This window comes from Cydia pomonella, chromosome 13 (genome assembly GCF_033807575.1).
Source record: "Cydia pomonella isolate Wapato2018A chromosome 13, ilCydPomo1, whole genome shotgun sequence".
NCBI classification, from domain to species: domain Eukaryota; kingdom Metazoa; phylum Arthropoda; class Insecta; order Lepidoptera; family Tortricidae; genus Cydia; species Cydia pomonella.
Genome location: NC_084715.1, coordinates 12138687 through 12155078, shown reverse-complemented (window position 1 = coordinate 12155078; position 16392 = coordinate 12138687).

The following is a 16392-nucleotide window of genomic DNA, read 5'->3' as shown; positions in this document are numbered from 1 at the left end:
TTGCTAGTCATTCCTGAAGGACAAAGGCATGTATTGTTCCCGTGGGAGTTATGGACTGTGAAAAGAAGGAGTTATAGCTTTTTTATTGTGTCATTTATTCGTCATACGTGTGATTTTTCATTGAATTTGTCTTTGTAAAAACGTGTAAAAATTCATTATAATAACTACAATTTTTCGTTAGCCGAGTCAACATTATTTTCGTTGTCTTGTTTTGCCCCCAAAAAATGTACCGGAGTGTAGCTTTTTGTATGAGATGAAATTTAGTTTTTAATATTTCTCATGGCAAATACAGCACAACAGCTAAAGAGACATGCACTCGTGTTTTTTTTTTTTTATAAAATGCAGAAATGCAAGCGTGACAGAGTGGTTCAAAACAAGACAACGAAAAGAATTTCGACCCCCTCTTAAGGAGTTCTTATTGGTGACTTGAAAGTGCTGTATTTAAAGCAAAACCAACTCTCCGAGTGCTTAAATATCTATCAGTTATTGTTGACGAGACGAAGTGGTTGGTAGTTTACGTAATGTATAATAAACCTCTGTCAGTCAAAGTCATCTGCTCAAGAAGGTTGCTATTGTAGTTACTCGAGTTTGTAATTAGGTATACGACCCCGACTCTTAATGAAAGAAACTGTAATGCTTTCGAGTAAACTTGATATTTATCTATGATGCACACATCCAACCGAAATTAACATCGAAAGTAAGATGTCCTTACATTTTAAGAACATATGAGGTTCAGTTCTTCTCAAGAACTTATTCTGAGCAGAATTAACATTTCCAAAAAAACGATGACACGATTGTGATATCGTATAATTAGGCATCGTAATGCAATGTAGAAGATTTTTAATACTGCAAAATCAGGGCAACTACTTATAGCCAGGAATAATACTTTATTTAATACAACAACAAAAAAGTTTGAAGCTTATAAGATTAGCTAGATTTGGGTAATCTTATAATAATTGTTGTGCAAAATATGTAATCCAAGAATAATCCCCAGAGCGGAATACTGAAACTCAATAACGACTGATTTGTATGAATAGAATACCGGTATTCGGCCCTTTATCACGGCCCCGTCCCTAAATGCAAATTGCCAAGATACTACAATAACAAAGAACACTATATATGTAATTATTTACACAAATACTTGTTGAATTTATGTATGTCACCAATAAGTAAACTTCACTACAACCGATTTACATAACCTGTCTAAAACCCTCAACCCTAGTTCCGAACACTCGTAAATAATATCGGCCACGGCACTGTATTGGAATTCCAAAAAATTATAGCGACACAATTATTACGTAGGGATCGATGTCGTAAAAATAAATGATCAGTTTTATGGCGTCGGCGGGTCCAATTTTATGATGTGGGAAATTCAGTAGCCCCATAGCATAACATTACGCTTATCTGAGCCAGACAGCTGAGTTGTCTGTAGGGAAGCAGATTTTTTGAAATGCGAAAAGAGTTTTTATCGGATTCGGAAAAAGGACTACTGTTACTTGATTATTTGTAAGGGTGTTTAGGATGCAGATGAACAGATTTTAGAGATGACCTACCTCACAAGTAAAACTCCAAAACGAATTACAAAATGAGCCCAAATACAATTTAATAAATGCCCAAAGAAAACTCAACCTTATATCAATGCACGAGCATATAATGTACCTATTCGCAATTGTTCGAATATACGGGGTCGGCTATGGAAAGCTTCCAAAGCATAATATTTAAGCTTATCTGTGGCAGGCCCAGACAGCTGAGTCGTCCACAGACTGCCGGCGTACGATAAATCTGACAAATTGAAGATTGCCAACGCGCACTCACTGCCCTTGAGCCACTACGAATGCCAACATTGAAGGAGAAATTGAGGAAAAGCTCACGTTAATTATCCATTGAAATTAATATTATTTTCTGGAACATATATTTAAGTTGCTGAAACACTCGCTGTTTCAATTTATTTATGAAGTTTTTAATTTCGTCACCCTTTCTTGCTGCTTGTCTTGATTGCTATGTACCTACAAAGTATTAATAGAGCTTGTAATTACGCGAATCATTCCCAACCTGATTGTCAACCGATATAATTGTCCTTTTAATTTGTAATGTATTGTGTTTTAATTAGTGTTATTTTAAAAGTTCTTACAAGCGCTTCCTCTGTTTACAAAATAGTAAAAGCACAGTGTGGCATTTAAGCGAGAGCACACCTACCAGCTTAAAGGTGAGGAATGCAATTTATTCAACATACCTACGAGGAATACGCTGGTCCTAATGTCTCCGTAGATGGGTATCACGGTGACTTGCGTGTATTTCTGTTGAGAAACGAGCTTACCGCACACGAGATAAAATAGGAGTGTGTCTTCCCGTTTTATTACCATATGTCTCTCAATGCAATAATTTAAGACACTTAAGATATAAGGTTTATTCACCAATACTCCTTTTTGTAATGTCTGTATCTAAACTAATTACCCTACTTAGTGACAAATAGTGACACAATTATTTTAAAATATGAACCTGTCCCCAACATCGCAGTGGGTACGAATACGAAAGCATTAAAATGACAAATGGTGAAATGCTGTGATGCCATTTTTCACAGCGAAGGAGGTACGCCCATTACGACGTAGATTGAGGCATATTAATTCGCGCCGTTTCGTTTAACGCAAACGATTGACGCGATAAATTGGGAAAATCTAACGATGAATTTTAATATATTATTTTCTGTACTATTTCATTGGGTGAAATTATAAGCTATCAAAGAAAACTATTGTAGCAAAATAATACAATAACATTTATATCCTCAACACTAGGTAGATTTGATTCTATGCTAATGCAGTACATAAACAATGCTTAACGCCTAAATTAAAAAAAATGTTAATTATTCTGGTTTGGAAATTTGGTAACAAACACTTAGTATTTTTAACAATTTAATGCAGCTGCCTATGACAAAGGGAACATTTCTATGATTGACAAGTACAATAGTGGGCACCCAAAATGAAAAGAAGATATAGGCATAAAGACTGCGTAAATTGTGAGTCAGCGTATTTTATAGCTTCAGTTTCACACCTACGTCCTTACTTATTCAGTGCCAGTGACATGCTAGGCCGGTTCTGTGTTCGTAGGCGCTTTTCGCTTCATACGTGTTATCGGCTACACTCGTAGCGCGTAGCTCGTGCTGGCAGCGAATGTGTAAACTCGGGCTATTTACGTTGTCGAGACACGGCCCTGCTCTCCTGAGCTAAGATAATGTCACATACACAAACAGGACATGAATTTAAACTGAATAATCTGGATCCTAGAAGTATCTCGCCACACAAAAAAATTATACACCTAACACCTTCGTCAATAATCACTCTATTGATTGGTGAAAACCACATAAAAATCCATTCAGTAGTTTTTGAGTTTATCGCCAACATACATACACACAGATAACCGCGGCGGGGGACTTTGTTTTAAAAGGTGTAGTGATATTTTTTTTATTATAATTTTGAAGTAACGAACTTGGTATCTTTTGTGCCAAAAAATTTATGTCATCCTGCAGCGCTGGTGTTTTGAGTTAAGTAGTAAGCAAGGTATGGAATGTGTTGGATTTAGTAACAATACTAAATTCAACATATTCATTTAACATTTTAGTAACGATACTAATTTCGACATATTCATATTATTCTATGAGGTAAAAGTTGTTCAACCTTCGACGAAGATTTTACCTTATGTACTAGAGCATAAAAAACTACTTTATGTCGCCTACGCACAACATAAAGACGAACTTTTAGAGCATTATAAGTGAACACACACACAGTTTTACACAGTTGTACAGTTTTGAATAAACTATATACTAAATAATAAACTATGTATATGTATTACTAATACATTTTTTTTGTTGATCGTATGATTTTTTGTTGTTTTGTTAACAGTGAATTCACTATATGGAATGTGATCCTATTTAGAGTATTTAATGTATGTACTAATTATATGCATGAATTATTAGTCGACACAATGTATATTGTTAAGAATTCAATCAAATAAATAAATTAAATTATAATTAATTAGAATTAATTAACAGGTATGTAGTACAATAAAATCAATAATTATTGTTTTTCATAGAAATCATAATAATTAAAGTTCATATTATAAACTAAGACCGTGTCATTCACGAAGATACGTGCCTTGACTTGTATCGTCTTGTTATTAAAAGTTAGGTTTGACAAATTAGCCCGTCATCGTGGATGACACGAACTATATACACAAACCCTTGGCTACTGAAGGTATATAAATAGAGTCTAAATACTCTTAAAGGTACGGAACATTTTATGTAGCTCGAAATGTGATACAATTATTTTACTTGTCGCTATTTTGCATGTCGGTTTTCGCGGAATAACTTTCTAATGAAACGCACATACATTACTGCTTTGACTGATTATATTAAAAGTAGGTATATCCATATGGAACCATTAAAAAATAATTATGTAGCACTTTACTTATGCGATCTTTTATTATATTGTAGTAAGTTATTACGATAATTTACCTGCAGTTGCCATCAGAATTATAGGAGCGGCCAAAGTGCTCACAAATAACCGAACAAAGCCTCTATTAGGTGAGTACGTGGGGTTCAGGTTCTTTTATTGCTGTGCGTGTGCCTGCTGGGATCACGGATATCATGTTTTATAAATTAAAAAAAAAACCTGTTTGTGATTTTTTTTATATAGAACGAAAGTCAAGAAATCAGGTTTCGAATCGATGAAGGTACTAGAATAAGGCCTCAAGATTGCTAATAACATTTTTGGCAATCATATTGTTATCTAAAAAAGCGCAACGAATTTTCAATAACTGTGCTGGCTAAACCTACTGTACCTTAAAGTGTTCGTTTAAGTATTTTTCAGCTCCTTGGCCGCACCGATGTATCTGATAGCGACTGTACATTAACCGTAAGCGAAAGAAGCGTATGTAAACGATCGCCCGATCCCTATACAAATTCGCCGACGCGGCCGTCAAGTCAGAGATGAAGTAATGTTTGATGGTTGTGTTGTGTTCTTACATAAAAGCTAAAAATTTTAACTTCCAAATAAGCTCCGATTAGGTACATAGGTAGCTAAACAATGGAATTAATATATACCAAATTTCACCCGACATGTACACGTATTACATTGGTACTTAGTGTCGTATTAGTGTCGTACATCGGCCGATTCCCGCGCTGCTATCGCCAGAGCGTTGGTAAAAGGATTTTACCAACGCTCTGGCTGGATGTCACACCGAATCAGTTTTTGAAAATTACCTTTTTCATTGCCATTACGATTACTATAGCTTTACATCGATAGTAACAATTACTTGAGCCTATTGCGTTATTATTAATAAAGAGAAGCCATGCCAAACAATGAAATTGTAGCAATCGCAACCTGTACAGGTTACGGTACAGGCGACCAAAACGTCGTAAGCGCCGTATAATTCATGGCGCTTAGGCCCTGGTTTCTCTGACCACACGCCGCCGGCGACCGGCGACCGACGCGTGTCCGCGACCGGCGACTTTCGAATGTTATGTTCGGAAATGTTTGAGGGTGGTTTCTCTGAAACGTCGCCGGCGGCGGGTAGGACGGCGTGCGAAGGTCACACGCCGCACGCGTCGGTCGGTATCATTTCTGTAGAATAGCGACGGACGGCGGGTGGCGTGTTGATATTGAAAATGACTCTTTTCACAAAAGATAACGATGAATTGTTGATAAATTTAGTTCGTTGTAATCCTATTTTGTTCGACGCTGATTTACGCACTTACAATTAATAACCGCTTTTTTTTAAATAAATGTTATATTTTGTTTCGATTTATTTTATTATAAGTACATACCTTATAGTCACCGCTAGTTTTTGAGCTGGGGAAATGGTTCGGGATATTTATTACTTGGCTTCGTAGTAATATCACGTTCAATACTTTTGCGAACTGTTCTCGAGATAGTCTGAAGTACGATGTAAATTTTTCTTCACTGCACTGCAAGTGTTTCATCATCATCTTCTTCTTCTAACAATAACAATGTAAGTATGTTTTTGTCCATTTTGCTCAACGAAACAAGACACAACAGTTCAAAAAGCAGACACTGCGCGACATAGCATATGATTTCTAAACCATCGGTCGCCGGCGACGGGTGACCAAGAGTCAGAAAGCCCACTCATCCGCGACCGACGGCGTGTGGCACAGCGTGCGACGCGCGTTCACACGCCGCCGGTCGCGTGCGGCGGGTCAGAGAATCCAGCGCCTTACGCGTTTAGGTTGCGAGATTTACAACAACTCATGGCGCAAAATACTGGTTCTCTGTCCCGGTTCTAGACTAGTACTAACAAATACTCCAATCCTTCCAATGCTTGAGCCATTGAAAGGGCAGTGGGGGGGGGGGGGGGGAGCTGCTGACTTGCAACGAATGTGAAAATGTGAACAACAAAGACTACGTCTGTTACCTGAAACCGCACAGGGCACACTGTAGATTGAAGTAGATGTAGCCAAAAAGATGATGAATCGATGATGGCCTTTTGATTTGCCAGACAAATTTTGGCAAAGCTGCGACTAGTCCGTAGACACTGAGTCTAAAGTTTCTTACTTACCTAACCCATTAAGCGCTAATCACGACACGCTGTCGTTTTGTATCTACGAAGCATTTCCGCTATATGTAGCGGTCCGGTAGATATGCCTACCGGGAAACCCATGTTATCGGCTACGATATAGCGCTACGACTGTAGCTTAGCGGTGAATGTGTTAAGACAATAAATTGAGTCGACCCGATTCGAACATTTCTTTAAGCACAAACGTCACATTTGACACTGATATATCCGATCCATATCGTATCAAGACCTAATATTTGACGTATCCCAGCTCTTCAAGTGGCATATGTCGTTTTTGAGTTGTTGGAATTTCGATTTTATTCCAATGAATCAAATTTGAAATTAAAATGACGTAATCGATCGGGAGCCGACGGCCTATCACTCCAAGGGCTAAAATTCGAATCTGGCTGATTGCCAGCGTCCAGCGCGAGCTACTACAAGCGTAGCCGAGAACACGGGAAAAACCATCGTATGTAGCTAAAAATGACTACGAACAGAGAACTTCGACCCGATTCGAAGAATGATTAAGACACGTTTAAGATCTTTAAAAGATCGATACCTAACGACATGTCAAAATTGACGTCTATTTCGATTCCGCTGTGATCCCAGTAAGATCTATCTACGATATTTCGAACGTCAAAGTGACATTGGTTGCCCGAATCGAGCTGCTTCTGTCAACTATACGATATTACAAACGATATTTAAATGAGAACTTATCTAAACCAGAACTTATTGTTATCGTATCTCATTCTTCGCTTGCCTAGTGTGTCGCTGGCAGGGAATATGTTGATGAATCTACCCGTGGTCGTGGGTTGTATCTACCCGTGTTCTACAGACAATAAATGAAGAAAAGAAAATGAATGAATAAATTTAATAATAAATACCTACCTACGAATAATTATGTTCTATATACAAAGAATGGAGATATTTGATACCGTCAGTACGCTGACAAACCCCGTTTGAACGGACTTTGGAAGTGACAGTGCCGGGGATCTATAATTTACTGAGACACGTTACACGTTAATGCACAATGCCTTCACATGAATAGCACAAATAATGTTTTTTCTTCATTAAGAACGAAACAAAACATGTTAAATAATCTTCTTCCTCCTTCTTCCTCGCATTGTCCCGACATTTTTGCCATGGCTCATGGGAGCCTGGTGTGCTTGGCAACTAATCCCTAGACTTAGCGGAGGCTCTAGTTTTTACGAATACGACTGCCATCTGACCTCCCAACCCAGAGGGTAAACTAGGCCTTATTGGGAGCAGTCCGCTTTCCTCACGATGTTTTCCTTCACCGAAAAGCGATTGGTAAATATCAAATAATATTTCGTACTTAAGTTCCGAAAAACTCATTGGTACGAGCCGGGGTTTGAACCTGCGATCTCCGGATTGAAAGTCGCTCGCTCGTACCACTAGGCCAGCAGCAAAACAAAACAAGTTAATACTGTAGAAAACAATTTATTAAATATTTTTGGTCCGTGAACGTTTGCAAAAGAGGCGAAAACATTCTAGTTAATAGGATAATTTAAATGTTATGTTCTGGTGTGAGAGACTGTCATATAAAATCGCTTAAACTGAAATCGTCGTGTAGGTCCCGACGCGGTCGTGCAGGATTGAATCGCTTAGCGACAATGTCGTTCTGGTTCGCCTCAAATTACTTCAATGGCTTTTCGATATACTACCCATTTCATGGGCGAGCCCTTTTAAATTATATGAAAGCGCCTAAGCAAAATTGTAAGCAATATTAGTAATGGCCGCACGTACTTAGGTAACGCCCACTGTTTTTTTATTGGATGGTTTTATTGTTACACTTTTTAACTTCAAATAGAGTCTGTGCGGAAAGAGAAGACTCGTGGAAATATATGGGGCCCAATACATTCCACGATTCTTATCTATCCGAACAGACTACAGATTATGTTTTGTCACATAATATTTTGTATCAAACCTAGTTTATTTTTGTTTAAAGTTATACATGATAAAATGAAACAATAGGTGATACATCTCCTGTTTTAAAATCCATCAGTCACTTGAAGTTTGCAGTGAATGATCAAGTCTTCTTAAAACTTTTAGTATGTGTAAGATACAATATTTATGTTATTAATATCTTAAACGTCCACAGTTGCTACAGCGTAAAATATACATATGTAGGTACCTACTTGAAAATGACTAATATCGATTTGGCCTTCCACTCGAACGCGACCTAACAACCAAGCAGACACTAAAAGCACTTCAACAAAACCCCATCATATATTACGCACCTAATCTCGTATAGCTTCGATAAATCATAGCTCACTCGCTCAACTTTGTGAACACAAATTATTGGTCCAATAAATTGTGCCACAAACATGAGCAAAACATCAACAATTTCAGATTCGGACTTGACAGGAGGCAAATTAATGAAGAGCGGTCCGAGTGGATTTATTAGGGTCCCGGCCGCTTGTCGATTAAAACACCTACTAGTCGCTAGTATAATTGGGGCTTAAGGGAATTTATTCCATCAACATATGAACTGGAAACTAATGTGGCGGTGTGAACTGGAAACAAACTTATACGTATAAGTAAAGATGCCCACATTAGTGTTACAGAGTGTTATATAACACGATAACACTAACATTTTATAACACTTATTATATGTTTGAAATGCTCCCACACTGGTAAAATGCATAACATGTTGTACAAAAAAATAGATGTCGTATAACAACTGTTCTATAACTTTATCACACATTAAATAAATAGAATAAATAAAAATTGTAACAAAAGTCATAAGTTATTACCATGTTATACAACAATTTGCAAAAAAAAATTGCAAGAGTCCAATGTGAGAGCACTTATAACACGTCTCATAATGTTATAAAACCTTTCACAACAAAAGTTACAGTGTTTCAATTATATAAATTTTAATGTTATACAACATAACATTAAAATTTATACAACGTTACATAACCTAATAAAATTCCGTAACTTTTGTTACAATTTGTGAAACAACAAGTGTTGCATAACGTTATATATAACACTATAACATATTGTTTATTTCTGTTGATAAATATTGTAACAAATTTTTATAGTTACTTATTAAGAAGCGACGTTACATTTGATTTTACATGGATTCAAAAGAGTGATGTTCAAGCCTAATATAAAATGTACTTCTGAACTAAATTGAACCGCGAGAATCAGTTTCTCGTCCGTTATGCATACGAGTAACTAAAACAACGGTGAATCAAATAACGTCACGAGTACACGTGACAGCTTTGACTTCAATGCATATTGAACACCCGTAGTTTAAGCCCGGCCTCTCTAGCGTATAAAAGACATGTGTGATATCGTTACATGCGTTTTTTACTTAGGTATACTTTATATTTATCTTAAGAGGACGGTAACGATTTTAGAGCAAAAATGTAAAATTGATAGATTTAGTCGTTGAAATTGTACACCTTTTGTTACGTAATATCTAAATAACAAGTATTGGTTTCTATTGGCACGTCTTCTCATGCATCTTGCCTTTAAATAATGAGGTCGCAAGCGTGCGTCCCCAGTAATATGTGACGAGAAGGGACAATTTTTAAAAAATTATCAAAAACTTATGGTGATAATTTATAAAAAATGATGTATAAGAACAGTTTCAGCAAATGTTGTAGATTGTTTAAGTATCAAAAGTACGTTGATTCGTTGAAATTAAGTCGATTTTCAGAGAATTGTCGATTGTTTTGAAGTAGAAATTACTTCGTCTAACTTTCACTAACTTTCATTTACACTACTTCAAATGTGTAATAACAAAAATGTAGTTTATTAAAGTTAAAGTACAGGATATGTGTAATATAAAACTACCATTTTTAGCAGTCTAAGTTTTACGAAATTTACAAATAAGATCGACAAAATCAGTGCTGTACGCGCGTTAACCTAAACGTCCATCAGAAAAAAAAAACATTACTAATTAAGTGAGTCTATTGTCAAAAAAATTATTAATTACAATGAAAGATAACAAGACGTGCTAATAGAAATCAGTACTTGTTATTTCTAATAGTTAACAAAAGGTGTACAATTTAATTGACTAAATTTATCTATTTGACATTGTTTCAAATAAAATCGAAAACGGCGTCTTAAGAAGATAAGATACCTAACCTACTACATTATCGGAAAAAAACACGCAGAAGCCAATCGTGTCGTCGATCCCACGTAGAAATCCTATGAGGCTTGTATTTACGCGTATAACGAAAGATGCGTCGAACATATTATCTACTAAATACATTAGATGATTATAAAGCGTAGACAATAATACATTATGAATATTACAATAGGTACAAGTGTTAAAAGTGGGAAATTCACAACGAGTGGCGATAAATTAAAACACGACCGATGGGCGTGTTTTAAATCGACACGATTTGCGAAATACCTTTTCGCACGTGTAATGTTACAGTACATACGACCCCTTAAATCTTGGATATACGCGTGTATTCTGTAAGATACCGTACTAGGGCGGTAAAGTAGCACCATATATTATCTACTGTAAATGATATTACATGATTTACATTTGGACGATTAACACTACTACATAACATTTGAAAAAAAAATATCTTGCTATGTTGTACGAACACTGTAAAGTAAGCTGCAGCTTACTATGCATCCAAAAGCATAATGGCATACCTACCAACTTATTGTTAGTGAATGAATTCCATTCATAACGTGTCCATGCAATTTTGCAGCTTGTTATAGCTAATTAGCTAAATAGGTATTTTCAAATTATATATAATTAATTATGTACGGTTATATAGTTAGCTGAAATACATAGATTCTTTAAAAGTATAAGTTCATATTAATACAAGTTTAATGTATGAAATATGGATTTTCATTAGTATATTTTTTATATATAAAAATATAAAAAGTAAGGGCATCTAAAATACTCCTGGATCATACATAGTTCCTATTACTAAGTTTAATTTCCTGGTTCTAAGTTGAATAGAATAAAATAAACATTCCAGCGAATAGCCATCCTTTTAGTATTGAGCGACGACCGTCCTTTCATGTATTATTGAGATACATGGATCAAATAGGGGCTGGAAAAGTTGAAATTACAATGAAGTTAATCAAATATTTGAATAAAAATATATAAATATATACTCGTACATTTGTGTGCACTTGGTTATTCAACATTTTTTTTATTGAGAATTCAGCTTTATGCGGCAGGAATTGTTCATATAAGAAAGGTTCAGAGTTAGACAGGTAGGTGAAACTGAAGGCAAAACAGCCGTAAAATACAGTTTTGAGTAAAAAAACTCAGAAGAAGACGAAACTAAAACAAGGCCCGCCATATATGGTTAAGAGAGTATACTTAATAGCAGCCCCAGTTTACCCGACATAAATTTATTTAGGTCAGAGGATTCCAGAAATATTGTACTTCGCTATTTTTTAATGGATTACTTGTATATTTCCGTGCATAGTTAATTCAATACGTGCAGGGTCATTGCGTTTTAACGCAATGTTCAACCATATCGAATTTTTGGTATTTTCTCATCAATCTATTTAATTTGAAATACCAATCAACGCCAACCGTCGGACGTGCTAATAGAGCCTAAGCCAGGGTTTGAAGACTTGAAGTTGGTGTAGTATCTTTCGAAAGTTAGTAAGTACATCTTTAATCACTTTAAACCTAACTAACGGTAACGTGAGGCAATCCCAATCTGTAGCATCACTCTAGGAGAAGCTTAAAAAATTGTGGCTTTCCGATACTTTGGTTACGACTTCCTAGTTCTTTGGAGTACTTCTACTTTTTTATTTTTTTTTACTTTTCTGGTTCGAATTCATATTTATTTATATTATATATTGAATATTTATTTATTTTTATTTATTATTTATGTATGCATTATTTTATGGTTATTTTTCTATCTATGTATATTTGTATCAATGTGTATTCAAAACGTGCATTTCATTAATTTCAGTGATTATACACTTTTGTTTGTGTTTGTCATTCATTCACCGTTACTTCTGTTTTACTCATTTCCTCAAAGGTTAACTAGAAGAGATCCCATACAGGGATAAGTTCGCCTTTGTTGTATTTAATTTACTCTGTAACTGTGTTTTTCGTGTTTTTATTTCTATGTACAATAAAGTATATACATACATACATACTAACGGTTTAGAGTCTGAAAGTTTGACAGTTCAAAATGCAAAATTAAGAAATGAAATATTATAGAAAGTCACACATAGTGACACAGCTCACGAAGAAAACCAAGGATATTATTAAAAGTACAGGTATACTATAACAAGATTTTTCCGCTTTTACGAAACGCAATCGTTCCTTTTGGTATTGAAATTAGTATTTTCAATATTAACTAGCATAATATTTCTGTCATTCCGAATTTCACATGACGTGTTTTGATTAGGCTTCATTTTAGTTAGTACGAAGATATAGGTACATAGAAGATGACCTTGTGCCTGTACGAAGATATAGGTACATAGAAGATGACCTTGTGCCTGTGCTATCTATCTTCGGAAGCATTTAATTTTTATCATCAGAGGTCATAGGATACCTTAGGTACTTTATTGGTAAAGTCAGGCGCAAATTTCCAAAATAAATCAAGTAAAATTGACTTACAATACAATTTATTAAACAGTAAACAGATTTCCTTGGCATCCGCATATGGTGATCATATATACTGACCGTTTAGCTATCGAGAGATTATCTTATAAACAATGACATTGTTCTCTTAAATGTATTAAAGGTTACCACTTATGTAATATAATAATAGCTACCATCTTCTCTGAGTCCCATGCAAGGTTTAAATTGCAATATCATAGCATAGCCACTTTTACATTTTCAGGGAAACATAGAGAAGAATGGGTAATATATTTATGTATGTAAGGCGATTTCGGGGGGTCGTCTACTTTCTTCTTAGTTCACAGTAATTGTAAAAAAACTTGCTAAAAATACAAAAAACTATACGCACCCGCGTGCCCAACAAACTAACTACAAGTCTCAAAACTCACAAGTACAAACCACGTTCAAAGAGATTTCCCGCATTTCCACATGCAGTCCTTTACTTTGCAATACTGGTATCTTACTAATACATGGGAAAAAACCATGTGACTCGTAAAAAATATTTCATATATCCATTGTCCGCATATCTAGTAAATATAGAAGCCGAACGTAGTATTTCCACCTAGCCACTTAACAAAATAGCAATTTTAAACAGGCGTTCATTTCATTCTTTATGTCCACTTTCTTCATCATAAAAATAAAAGGATAACGACTCGCTCCCCCGGGGTGAGACGCGAAAGAATCTCACGAAGACATGATTCTGGCTTCAAATTAATTAGGTCAATGTTAATTGCACTCTTGTTTTATGGTACCCGTTGGAATCCCGGACACAAAGTCAACAATTACAAAATTAAATGTTTGAAAAATGCCTCGCTTCCTCAACTGGCTAAAATACCGTAAAGCTTGTTTTTTGTTTCCTTATTTCAGCACTATATTTTGAAAGCAAGTTACAATAACGCAGATAATCTAAATTACTCATTATGTTGCCATATACCTAGACGAATGTACACAAGAAGTCCCTTAAATTTGAAATACCCACGGTAGTGGCACGCGCGTTTGCGTTGCCTAACTCTGAATTCCTCAAGGCTTCCCTGAAAGTTTACCAAAAGTAACTTTTTTGTGATCATTGAATTTGTTTGCCGTCCACTCCCGCCAGTCGATAGAAGTTTGATGAAAACTTATATTTCATATTTGAGGGCAACTTTACTGCCCCTTTTTGTACTTCAAAGTTATTCAGAAGAAATCATAGAAAATGTTTTATTAGAAACGAAATTTGTTCATTTAATAAAGTTTTTTCTTAAATGATAATTTCTCGGTAGATTTATTTGTCTGCATATATCAACAAAAAGCTGTTAAAGAATTAAGTCTTCTTACAATTTTAGACGGGTAGGTATAACAATTTATACTGTGATATAATCCAATAAAACTAACATAATTCTGGCACTTCACATGGCGTTACTTGCTCTCTTAATTGCTTTATTCGGTCAAAAACGACCACGTGGGGAGGATCTACTATATTAGCCATATTTCCTCGAATAAGCCAAAAAGGCAAATAAGCGAACACTTCAATTATTCAACTTAGTATACAATATTAGACCCATTCTATATTCGAATATTGCACCCGTTATAGTAACAATTTCAGTGTGTTCTAATGGGTATTTACAGTGGATAAAGAACCCAAACGCAGAGGGAATTATAATATTTTAACACATTCATCGCTAAGTTTCCCGGTATGTAGCGAAAATGCTTTATAGAGGCAAAACGACAACGTGTCGTGATTAGTATTGAATGGGTTAATGGATTTTGGGTGATGCAATGTGTACATACAACCAACGTTACGCAAGTTTTAATCAAAAGGGTCATTCTGATCATGTAGTAGAAGCGTACCTTAAGCGAATATTTAAAGTCCGAACGTTGGCCCTTATCGCAATTCGCAAGTTTGATCATGATCATACCCAAACTGCCCAACCTATCTAACCATGCACCGCGCCGACTATTACCAGGAATTAAATCTTACCAAGACAAATGAAAATCTTTATGGTTTTTATAGGCCTCTGAGCGACTAAAAGATAATATTAAATATAAATTGGAAAATAATTACATAACAAAAATGTTACGGTTTTGGAAAAGTTACATTAATTCACGCAATGATGCATTTATAAAAAAAATTGATCACGAAATATTCAATATTCGACGTCTAATTTTTGGGTTAATTTTCAAATCGTTTTTATAAACGTCTCATAGTAGGATGATAAAATCTATTCAATTAAGTGGATATCTGTAAAATATCATTAGTATTTTCAATAAATGAAAATAGTTCTGGAATAATAAACAGATTCCTTATTACTTAAAAAAATATATTCGAATATAATTTAAAAAATATATACTGTTAGAAAAGAAAGAATATTCGAATACCTGAAAGTTTCAAATATGTATTTGCAATTCCTACACAATCAAAGGACGCAAATAAGGCAATAATTTGCATTCACCGTCTACACATGGCTCGCTCATAGTAAATAGTAAATTCTTCAAACGTATTCGCGTTTTTCTGTTGGCACCCCAAGTGTGGATATCGTGTTTGTGATATTCGGACTTCATACAAATATTTAGAACAACGCAACGCCATGTAAAGTACCATTACGGTAATAATCATTATCTAAATATAAAAACGCGTTTAACCGATTTGCAACACCGAAGTGATTCCATAAGAGCTCCGTGAACAAAGTTTTGTACGGAGATCTAAAAATGAAATGATATAAACAAATTATCAGGATGTAGATACATCTGTAAATATTATTCAAAATGATCTCCTCTGGCATGGACACAAAGAGAGAAGTCGCGTACCTACCTAAACCGGTACGCACAAAATGGCCACCGAAAAATATTGTTCCAGACAAAACAAAATAAAATTGCTCAATGGTGTAAAAGCCTGAATAAAAGTTTTATTGCTATCGAAATCTAAAGGTGGTAAGTGTGTGTATGTTTCCGTGTAAACACGTTTTTATTGAAAACGCGCTTTCCATAGTTAGGCTGCGTTTTCACCAGAGATGAGTAAGGAATGTGTTAAGAACCAATAGAATCACCAATTCACTACACGCTGAGCAAGGAAAACAAATGAAGTGATTCTATTGTTTCCTAACAAACACACCCCTCCTCCGGTGAAAACGCAGCCTAAAAACTTGTTTTTTGTATCGCTTCAGCTTTTACTAATTTAAACTAGTGTTCCGTAAGGCCTCGGTGAAAACTAGTTTTGAATGGGATTTTCACCAGGACGATACGGAAAACTAGTTTTA